This window comes from Sminthopsis crassicaudata, chromosome 6 (assembly GCF_048593235.1).
Source record: "Sminthopsis crassicaudata isolate SCR6 chromosome 6, ASM4859323v1, whole genome shotgun sequence".
NCBI classification, from domain to species: domain Eukaryota; kingdom Metazoa; phylum Chordata; class Mammalia; order Dasyuromorphia; family Dasyuridae; genus Sminthopsis; species Sminthopsis crassicaudata.
In genome coordinates, this window is record NC_133622.1 from 151137471 (window position 1) to 151149533 (window position 12063).

Sequence of the window (12063 nt, forward strand, 5' to 3'; positions counted from 1 at the left end):
AAGGAAAGCCCCCAAAATATTTGCCTCATAAGCAGTGTAGCTTGGCAATTGAACACTGAAAAGGAATTACACAGATAGTCTAACCCTACGTGAGATAAAGAATTAAATCAGAGGTATTGTTCCTTTATAAATAAGAAGTACGGATTTTTTAAAATAAATAATGTTTGGGGCATTGCTTGATTGGCTGATTATTTTGTTTTCAAAAAATTGATCCCTAAGGTAAGGACTTAAGAGTCCTTACTCTTCTTCTGGAGAGGATATCTAGCATAGACAAAGTCCTAAGGATTGACACTCTTCTTAAAAGAAGGAATAAAAAGTAGCTAAGGATGTTTTTCCTACTTCAGTGACTGGATATATGAGGAAATATTTTTCTAAAACAAGTGAAGCTTGTCATTAAAAACCAAAAGAAAGATGGTTGAGCCCACTTTTCCTTTCATGATGATAATGGAGAATCTCAGCTAAAGATTGTCAAAAGCTGCAAAAAGAGATTAGTTTTAGAACTTTGTGCCCATTGAACACAATAACTAAGGGTGACTGAAAGACCTGAAGAATACCATCAAGCAAAGATAATATGAAAACATCATGAGAAGTGCCTGACAGAAAATAGATTTTATATCCATTATCAGACAATGACAATGTAACTTTGCACATGCATTAAAAAACCAGAATGGCGTTATCACAGTAGCAGTATTTAATTAACATCATTAAAAGACAGAAGTAGCCCTAAGAGGAGTTGAAAGAAATAGTTGATTATATGGCTGAATGGATGGATGGATGGATGAATGAATGATTTTTATATGTTTTCTATATCAGGGCTTCTCAAATTGTTGCTACTCATTACCCCTTTTGTTTGAGAAATTTTACATGACCCAGGCAAATAAGTATATAAATCAAGCATTTACTGATAATAAATCACAATTTTACATCTCCCATAGTCAATTACATGACCCCATATGGAGTCATAACCCATAGTTTAAAAAGCTTTGGTCTAGAAAATTGTCTATCATACTCTAGCAGTAGGATATTTAATCCTCTTGCTCTTTTCTGTGTGGATAATTAGGCCAAAAATTTTTGAGTGATTACAGATACCTTCCTGGAGGCTTTGCAGTATTCCAAGGCTTGCTACAATCAGCAAAAAGTCTCCACAAAAAGTAATATCTGGAGGATCTCACAATCAATAGAAAATTCCTTTTTAATTGGGATTCAGAAGTAAATCTATTCAATCACAATAGCAAATAGTGAATATGTTATGGCTTATCAGATATTAATGATCATATGCTCATCAAAAAAAGTTTATTAAATTTTCAAGGAATCGCCTAATTCTTACATATGGATAAGAGACATCTTTCTTGAGAGGAGCTTTTAAGATAGAATTTTGCTCTATTAAATCCATGCTTTTTCATAGTCAACATAAAAAGACATAGTGATATCTTATATCATCATCATCTTTCAGTAAATTGTGTAATATTAAAAATATGTTCTACTGAGATATATATATATATCATATATGTGTTTGCAAATGTGCACATGTATGTACAAACACACAATTTGCATAAGACTATCTCATTCCCTTCTTCATCAATTATGCCCTCAGTGGAAGTAGTTATACCTTCCCCCCCCCCAATAAATGTATATGGTGGGAAGTAGGCATATGGGTCTATAGTTATTGATTTATCTACTTTTGTTTCCCCTTTTTTATAATAATAAAGTACCAGATTTTTTTCCTTGCTTTCTTCAGACACATTGAAAAGTCAATCTCAAAAAAAGCCTTCAAACTGCTGTTGCTTTTGGCAATAACATCATGTATGAACACATGGTCCAAACCAGCTGGTTTTCTCATCTTTGTTTTTGTCAGTGTGATTTCATAAGCATATTCAAGACTGGTATTATTGTCCAAATGTGGGTTTTCCACTGTCCTTCATGGTAAAAAGAGTTGGCTATAATTTTGCAGATCTTTTCCATATTTCATCTTTTTGTTTGTTCCCCTTCCAGTTTTACCATAAATATCCTTTGGATAATTTTACTTAGTTTGTTTTCTTGTGAAGCTTTCTCTTTAAACTTTTTGCCCTTCACTGAGTCTTCGTTTTATGAGATAGCACTGCTCAAAATATTCTGTAATATTTTCCCATAGTTTTAAAAGTCAGTTTATAATTTAAAGCACTTTTAAACTTATCTGCCATGACTCTTTATGTGGCAAGAATGGAGCATTGTTAATGACTTTTTAGGTTTTTATGTTGTTGTTTCTTTTCTAAGAAATTGGATTTACATCAAATTACTTTATGAAGTTATTCTGGTTAGTCAATTTGTTGGGAGTTTTCTGTCAATTAATGCTTTTTCCTTCATCCATTTCCTATTTGGGATTTCAATAACTTGTTTAAATAAATCAAGTTAGAATTATCTTAAATGCATGTCATAGGTTTTTTCTCATATTATTCTTTCTCTTATTTTTGTATTAATTTTGATTTTTTAACAAGTTGGTAGTCCCATTATATAAAGGAAATTGTTTCAGAAATAACTCCCACATCATTAAGGTGAAATTATTCAGTGCTCACTATGTCAAACACATTCCAATTCTTCTCTTGTAAACAACATATTGTAGGATTCTGGCTTTTTATCAAGTCTGCTATACAATTCTGTTTTATAGGAGAGTTCATTCCATTCACATTCACAGTTAAAATTGCTAACTCTATTTCCTGCCATCTTATTTTTCCCAAGTTATACTTTTTTTTCTTTTTTTCCTCCCTTTCCCTCCTCCCCAGTGTTTTGCTCCTAATTACCACGTCCTTTTTTACAACCCCTTCAGCTTTTTCTTATCTTTTTCCTGTTCTACTTGTTCCCTTTTCCTTTCCTCTTTCCCCTCCTACTTCACTATAGGATGAGACAAGTTTCTATATCAAACTGAATATATCTAATATTCTCTCTTTGAGCCAAATCCATTGAGCTTAAGGTTCACACAATGTTCATCCCCTTCTTTTCTTTCCCTGAATTGTAGCAGGTCTTTTGTTACCTCTTCATGTGACATAATTTACCCCTTTTACCTCCCCTTTCCTTTTCTTTCAGTACAATCTCTTTTCCATCCCTAGTTTCTTTTTTTATGTCATCACAATAAAGTCAAATTATATCTTTACCCTCTAAGTGTACCCCTAACAAAGATAGATTTCTCAAGAATTACACTTATCTTCCTGTAGAGGGCTGAAATTCTAAAAAGGTATGCTTGAATCAGACAACTGAGCACTTAAGGCTAATTACCTATTTGATCTGAGATAATGACTATTAGCATAATTTGGATAATGGCTCTCCTCACCATTGGTGCTTACTGAATGTTTGGTGTTAAGATAATAGTAGGCAAGAACTGGAGGACACAGAAGAGAGGCCAGAGGCACTTGGCAGCAGGACAAGGAGGGCTGGAGACTCAGGACTTGAGAATCCAGGATTCTGCTTGCCTACCTCCTTCACTTCTCCCCCTAAAGACCAAGGACTTTCATTTATCCTGACTCTGGCTGACCCTGAGATTCTCCAGGGAGCTAGCCTGTACTCCACATCTTCCCACAGAGGGATATTGATAACTTATACGATATCATATTCCAAACCCTTCAATTCTTTAAAGTGGAAGCTGCTAGGTACTGGGTAATCCTGATATTTGAATTGTTTCTTTCTGGCTGCTTGCATTATTTTCTCCTTGATCTGATAATTCTGGAATTTAGCTACAATATTCCTTGGAGTTTTAATTTTGGGAATTGGTGGATTTTTTCAATGGTTATTTTACCCTCTGGTTCTAGATCGTCAGGGCAGTTTTCCTTGGATGATTTCTTGAAAGATATTGTCTAGGCTCTTTTTCTCTCCTTGTGGTTTTCAGGTAATCTAATGATTCTTAGATTTTCTCTCCTGGATCTATTTTCCAGGTCAGTTGCTTTGCTGGTGAGGTATTTTATTTTCTTTTTTATTTTTTGGTTTTGTTTGACTGATTCTTGAGGTTTCGTTGAGTCATTAACTTCCACTTGTTCAAGTCTAATTTTTAGTTAATTATTTTCTTCAGTTAGCTTTTCTACTTCCTTTTGCATTCGACCAAATGAACTTTTAAATGAGTTGTTTTATTCATTGGACTTTTTCCCATTTCACCAATTCTGTTTTTCAAGAAATTATTTTCTTTTTCCATTTCATTAAAACTATTTTAAGGAGTGATTTTCTTCAAACAATTTCTGTTTCTTTTTCCAAAGCTCTCAATCCCTTTCCCCATTTTTCTTCTAACTCTCTTTTAAGATCTTTTTTGAATTCTTCCAAGAGAGCCTCTTGAGTTGGAGAACAATTTATATCATCCTTTGAGGCTTTATCTGGAGATGTTCTGCCTTTAGTATCCTTAGGGTTTGAGGTCTGTTTTTCCTTGTCTCCAAAATATATATCTATTGTCAGAGCTCTTTTTGCTTTTTTGCTCATTTTTAAAAGGTGAGGTTTGCTCTTAAGGTAAAGGGGAGATTGTCCCAAGCTTCCTCAATAGACAATAGTGGCTTCACACTGCACTGGGTCTGGTGCTGCCAGCTTCCTTCCTATGCTGGGGAGGCATGGCCAAGTCCTGCTTGTTATGCTGGGGGTTCAGGGGCTCACTATTTGCTTTTCATAATTGTGTTACAGATTTCACAGCTAGCCTTCTGAACCAAGACAGAGTAGCCAATGCTACTGTATTTTTTCTAAGAGCCTCCCACTAGATTTTCCCATCACTGAAGCCTCTCTGCCCTGGGCTTCCCTGGGTTTCCCTTCATGCACTAAGCCATTTTCCCCCCTGACTGATTGAGACAGATCTTTCCTGAAGTTCTTCCAAACTGGTGGAAATTTGTTACACTCTAAATATTTGTGGGTTCTGTCACTCCAAAACCTATTCAGAAGCTTGATCTGGTGTTGCTTCTGACCAAAATCAGGAAGAGCTCAATCAAAGACCTGTCTACTCTCTTCATCTTGGCTCTACCCCCTCCAATTCTTTTCTTAAGGAAAGTATTAATCTTTTTCTCACTATTTACTCCTGAACTATATTTTCTAACTTATTTTCAACATCCTTCCCTATTTTTGCTTCTATATTGAATTCATTAAATATCAAAATAATATGTTAATTCAGTTTGGTAGTTATGTCAAGTTTATTCATTTCTCTAAATCTTCATATTCTGCAACAGAGATAGGTATCTAAGCTACAATTATTATCTTGTCTAACTATCCCATAAAAGGATGTTACTTCTTATCTTTGAATGTACAATAATACAAAGCCCGTAATGCCACCATTCAAGGAGAACCTTTGGTCCACCTTTCCAAATATCAGGAATTTTGTTCTGTCTCTTAGTTTTGTTTATGGCAAAAAGTTAAGAAATTCCATTTCTCTAGCAGTAAGTTTAATAGGTAGGATTTCACACTTAAAGTACCAACAGATAAGATTTTTAGATGGTCCAAAAATTTTGATTCTGAGCAATTTCTATCTTCTATCCCACCTCCTCCACCATCATTTGACAGGAAGCATCTAGGGGGCACAAGGGATTAAATGTGAAGTCAGAAAGACTTGAATTCAAACCTAGTCTCAGACATTAATTGTATGGACCTCAGTAAATCATATAACCTCTGTCTGCCTCAGTTTTCTCAACTTAAAACATGAATAATAATAGCAACTCTGTCATAGGGTTCTTTTGAGGATCAGATAATATATTTCTTAAAGGCTTAGCACAGTGCCTAATGCATTTTAGGTACTTAATGAATGTTTTTTTCCCCTTTTCTCTCATTTTGTAATTTTTGTAAACAGATTATGTCAAAGGGCTCTTTAAACTATGATTGCCATGACTTACTTCATAGTTTTATCCTGGTTTCTATTATCCTTCTTATTATGCTTTTCAGAATTTTGCAGCTGAAAATGTCATCCTTTCAATGGGCAATGTATAAGTATGAATAACACTTGCTAAATATATGTATACCTACATATATGTATGTGTGTGTCTATAATAAAACCTTTTTCCACTTGTCTTTGTGTCTTGAAAGTTTATCACCCTACCACTCCCATCCTCACCACCACCATTAAAAGAAAAGAAAAGGAAAAAACTGTTAGCATTCATTTATAAAATCACAAGAGGAAAAGTCATAAGCATATCCCCAAAGAGTCTTATTTTCTCTAGAGAGAACAACTTAAAGGCATCTTTAATGGTACTAACCAGGAAATTTAGAATTGACTGCCAGCCTGCATACCTAATTCATTTTAATTACTTGTTACTTTCTTTTGTTTTCACCCTGGAAGTCAGGTAAAAAGTTTTCTGTGAAGAATGAAAATTATGCTAAGGTATGTTCAAAGATGAAATATTTTTAATAACAATGACTCATATGCTATTAATAAAAACAGGTTGTCTGACACTTCAGTGGCAAGCCCAGAATTTGAGTACAATCAATTTATTTGTTAAGTAGAGCTACCAATGAGTTGAGTTAGTGCTCCCCCTCAATAACCAAAGACCCAGAATGAGTGCCAACAAGACCTTTTAAACTTAGTTGTGTCTTCCTTCTGACTGATCTATAGTGTGTCATTTGGAAATCCTTATCAATGGAAAGATAACCTAGCTTGGTAGATAGTTTAATGAGGAGATAGGCTAAAAGTTATCAGTTACTCCCTATTAATTTCTTGTGGGGCAGAGGAGAAGGATGGGAAAAAGGAGTACTCCTCATATAACAGGTGTGCAGCTGGGGAAAGTTTGTGAGTCTTGAGATGTAACTAATTTATTCACCTCTCTGACATTTAAGAAATGCTAGTTGCTTTATAAGACTCAGCTGCCTCTAGCAATCGTGGCTAGAAAAAGAAAAACCCTCTCACTCAGGTCCCCCACCCTATTGGTTCCCCCTGGGGAAAAAAAAAGCCACTTTTAACTTTAATGAGAAAAAGCAAGGACAAAAATCGTTTCCCTTACAGAGGTCCTAGCCAAATCTAGTTTTCTGTTTACAAGGTGTATGGGGTGTTAAGAGAGTGTTAGCTCCTCTTGTGTGAGAGCTTGTCAAGTCCTTTCCAGGGCTGCTCATCTACCTTTGGTATCCAGCTGGTCACTCAACTCTTACCTACTCCTCCAAGAAATTATATCATGGGCAGAGGCTACATCTCAAAAACTGTCTAGGCATTTGGGATAAATCCCATTGAGGGTAACAGCCCTCAAAATCCTTGGTGACTTAAGAGAATGTGTACCCCAAGTATGTGAATTCTTTCCCTAATGGAATGGGTGGATGAAAACTATTTGTTCCAATGACCATAAAGGTGGATGAAGAAGGCAATATGGGGTGCTTAGAGTTTGTTTGGACATCAAAGAATGACTCCAAGGGCATCTATTTGCCAGTCCATCACCATTTTTGTCTTCCCTTTGAACTTTGATGGCTCAAGAAGAATGAAGCTGACAATTTTGTGCAATTCTGCCTTAGTCAATGCATCACATTGAGTTCTCTTCCAAAATAAAGGGCAAATAACAAAAACAAGGGTCCCACTTAGGAGGGATTCAATCCAAGATGGTTAAGGAGGAGATGATTTAGAGCTAGGAGTGATCCTATTACTTGATCATGCCCTTCAGGAACTTCCCGATGAACAATATTGAAAACAAAAATGAATCTGACCAAATAGGGGAAAGGATACTTTTCAGACTTAAGTTAATAAATAAAATAAAAAATTGTTAAAATTTTAAATATATTAAAATTAAAATTATGTAATCTAATATTTTTAATCCTGTCAACTAGTGCTTATATTTAGTTTTGTGGATCTGAAATCAGATGTAAAAAATAGTACCTGGTTTTCCCTCAAATCACTATGTCCAAAAGAAATTGGAAGGGAAGTCTCTAATAATTGTCAGAGTTAAGATTTTCCTATATACAAAGGGAAAGCAGAAAAGTCATTTGTGGAAGTATCACACTATCATCTCAATCTGTATGTGGATTTAGAAGACCTTAGCCTCTATCTTCAGCCTTCTTGTTGGCTGTAACAATAACAATAACAATAATTGATATAGTTAAAAGAGAGCCTACTATGTGCTAGGCACTCTGCTAAATACAAATATTCTTATTTGATTCGAACAACAGGCTTGGGAAGTAGGTACAATTATTATCCCATTTTATAGTTGAGAAGACTAAGACCTTGATTCCAAGCCCAAAATTCTAGCCACTCCTAATGTTTCTGTTTCCAGGCTCAACATTCTATCTACTCATCATTTATCTCAGTACAAAATGTCCCTTACTTTTTTTTTCTTTTAGAAATGTAAGACTTGTGTATGGCTTTTTCCCTTTTTCTTCTCTCTATTGGAGTTTTCAAGTTACTACACTCTTTTGGAGAAACGCTAGCCTCAAATAGAATTCACACAATGAGCCCTCATCTGCAATTTAAGTAACTATTGCCAAATCTTTCATCATGAAGTGGCCAAGATATTTATATTTAGCCTTTTCCAAGTAACTGTAGTATTACTTGGAAAGCAAGCATAGCCTATTGTAAAACCATATTAAAGACCTAGTAAATTTTTTGAACAATACTATGTTCATCTTACCTAGGCCCTTCTTAATTTTATAGAGTTCAGACATATCCCCTTTCTTTGCTAATATTTTATTTAAAATGTTTGCATCAAGTTTCATTAAGGATTTTTGTTGTTCAGTTGGTTCTAGTTTCTTTATATTGTTCCTAGAGTATGGCCAGCTCATTTGCTTGCACACAGAATTCCAGGTTATATATTTTGCTCTTTTTCATATTCTTCATGATTCTACATGTTGTCGATTTTTATAGCCTGTTTTCAGCCTATTAGATCAGTGTGTTCAGGAAACAGTCTATATATATATAAAAGTTTTTATAACCAATGATCTATGAAATTATTTTTAATTTTAGTTTTAAAAATATTTTTAAATTTGAATAGTTTTTATATTAATTTTAGTTATTAATTTAAGTGTCAAAATGTTTTGATAACTACATTTCAATATAACTAGTTTTCCTACTATTCAGCTAGGATTTGATTAGTGTGACCAATGAATCTCCAGAAGTGATTACATGGATTCAGATTTGTAATTTTTGAAGCTATAATTATATTAAATATGCTAATTTCCAAATTAATGGAAATAAGCATTGTAAATTCAAATAAAGGGATCACTTCAGAAGGATTCCTCATTCACATTAATCTAGACCTGTATTTCTTGACTTTATGTATTTAAAAACATTATTCTGAAAAAATGGTCCCTAGGCTTCATAAGATTGTACCCAAAGGTATATAGGACATAAACATGAAAAGCCCAGATCAACAAGCACTCTTAGCTCCTTTTCCTGCCTGGATTGCAACTGATAGAATAAAGCCCATAATCTTTAACATCTACTAGACCTAGGATACAGACTCAACCCAGACATCTCCTCCAGAAGTGTATAGAGCTTGGCCAAAATATAAACTCTGAAATTGAGAAGGAAGAATAAGAAAACCACCACAAAAGAGTCCCACAATAAAGAGCTATTAAAGTGAAAAGGCTGTTCAAGACACAAAGTAAAAAGAAGAAAATGACTCCAAAATATCTATAAGCAAAGCCTCAAAGGAAAGTATGAGTCCTCTGCTGTAAGGGTTAAAAAGCCTCTAGAAGCAAGGAATGCAGTTCAAGGCATGTGGGAGCACCTGAGGGATGAGAGGTTCTGAGGCGCAGGTGAGTCCTACGTGGAGGTGGGGCATAGCCCCAAGAGGGGGTATCTAACTCCAGGTACCACGCCTCCCTCCTTAGTGCTCTCAAGGCCTAGCACGCCTCCCTCCTTCTTCTTGGGCCAATCCCATTATGCCAGGTTCCTAGAGGACTTCCCTCTTTTCCCCCATATCATCAGTGGGATATAAATATATGCTATCTAAGAATAAGTTTCTCTTTTGCTTCACCCCTACCTCTTGGTGGTCTGTCTCTGTAGAATCCAGGTTGGTGCCCAAAGATGGGTAAGTGTGGCCTAGCCGTGCCATCGACGGACAGGCATTAAGAATAGCTCTAAGGGGAGCTACCAGATTAGAGTAGTCCACAGGGATGTAACACTCTGCAAGCTTGGGTATGAGGAAGGGTTAATGTGTTTCTTATAAATGAAATTATTTGGATAATGGCTGAATAAATTGTGTGGTATATAAATATTATGGAATATTATTGTTCTGTAAGAAATGACCAACAGGATGATTTCAGAAAGGCCTGGAGAGACTGAATGAACTGATGCTGAGTGAAATGAGCAGGACCCAAAGATCATTTATACTTCAACAACAATTCTATAGGATGATCAATTCTGATGGACGTGGCCATCTTCAACAATGAGACGAACCAAATAAATTCCAATAGAGCAGTAATGAATTGAACCAGCTACACCCAGCGAAAGAACTCTGGGAGATGACTATGAACCACTACATAGAATATCCAATCCCTCTATTTTTGTCCGCCTGCATTTTTTATTTCCTTCACAGGCTAATTGTACATTATTTCAAAGTCTGATTCTTTTTGTACAGCAAAATAACTGTTTGGACATGTATACATATATTGTATTTAATTTATACTTTAACATATTTAACATGTACTAGTCAATCTGCCATCTAGGGGGTGGGGAGGAAGGAGGGGAAAAATTGGAATAAAAGGTTTGGCAATTGTCAATGCTGTAAAATAACCCATGCATATCTGGTAAAAAGTATAATTTTTAAAAAATAAATGAAATTATATTTACATTCTCCAAGGAGATTCTTTTGTGAAGGTAGACTAGATTATTTTTTGCCTCAATTCTTATCGAGACTTCATTGAGAAAGCATTGCCTCAGACACACTGAAACCTGGCATTAACCTTAAACCTTAGCTTTAAAAGATCAAGGTCTCCTACTGCATCTTGGGCCCTCATCAGTTATTTTGATCTTTGTTTGATTAATGGATTCCTGTGACTCTGGAGGAGAGAATGAGGCTAATGACTTTGCACAGCTCTGCCTAATTTATATTCATTTCAGTTGCAAGTCAAAACATCAACTTCTTGATGTTATAGATCCTAGTCAAGAATGATAGACAAATAACAATTGCTGGACCCAGTTTTCCCAAACTGCACTAGATCCTTAGAAATCAAAAGAGAAGATTCCCAGACCTATATAATCTTGCTGCCAGATATACAAATCAGAGAACTCACAGAATCTAAATCCTAGAGAGGACTTTCCTTTTTTTATAGATGATGAAATCCCAGCTCTGAAAAGGTGTAATAATTTCTGATTCCCACAGTTAACCAGTGGAGAGCTGGACCTAGAATCCAGATTCTGGCCCAGAGTCCAGATTTTTCTGACTCCCCAGCTCAGCTATGTGACCTCCTCTCAGTGTTTGCTTTGGCACAAGTTGCTTATGTTGGAAGGAGGGAAAAAAAGATTATTGCAAACACAAGGAAATAAACATTTCCTTAATCTTAAGAAAAAGACTAATTAACTTCCCCTTTCAAATCCTTTTTTACTCAAGTGACTTTCTTATATCTTGAGCCAAGTTAGAAATGGGATAAATTGCTATCTCTAATCACAATTAGGCTGAGGTGTTAATTTACTGAATAATTAAGTGAAAGGCAAATAATTAAATTAGTGATTAAAGGACTCAAACCCCACCATAAATTTGCCTACTTAAAGATTTTTTAGGAAGAATAGTAACAAAACCCTGATTTTCTTATAAGACTAGGTGCTTTCTTGTATTGTTAAAAACAAATAGAAATATAATAAATCAAACTAATTTTTTGTGTGCAAGATTGTATTTTAAAGGGGAAGGAAGCAACATTGAGCAATGAAAAGAACCTCAGACCTATTCCAGCTGTGAGACTATGGTTACTTATATTCTCCAAGAGTCAGTTTCTTTAAGTGTCAAATGAGGGTAGAGGAATACTTGCATGATATCTCTCATGTGATGGCTTTGAAAAAAGCCTTGTATAAACAATAAATCTCTCCATTAGCATGAGCTGTCCATGTGGTCTGTTGGAGCTCTGCCAACAGAGATTGTTAGTGGCTTGGGAAGAGAAGGCCTTACTGTGCCCTCTCCAAAAGATCAAACAGAGAAAAGGAGAAAAGCAGAGTGCTGAAGACAGAACAAG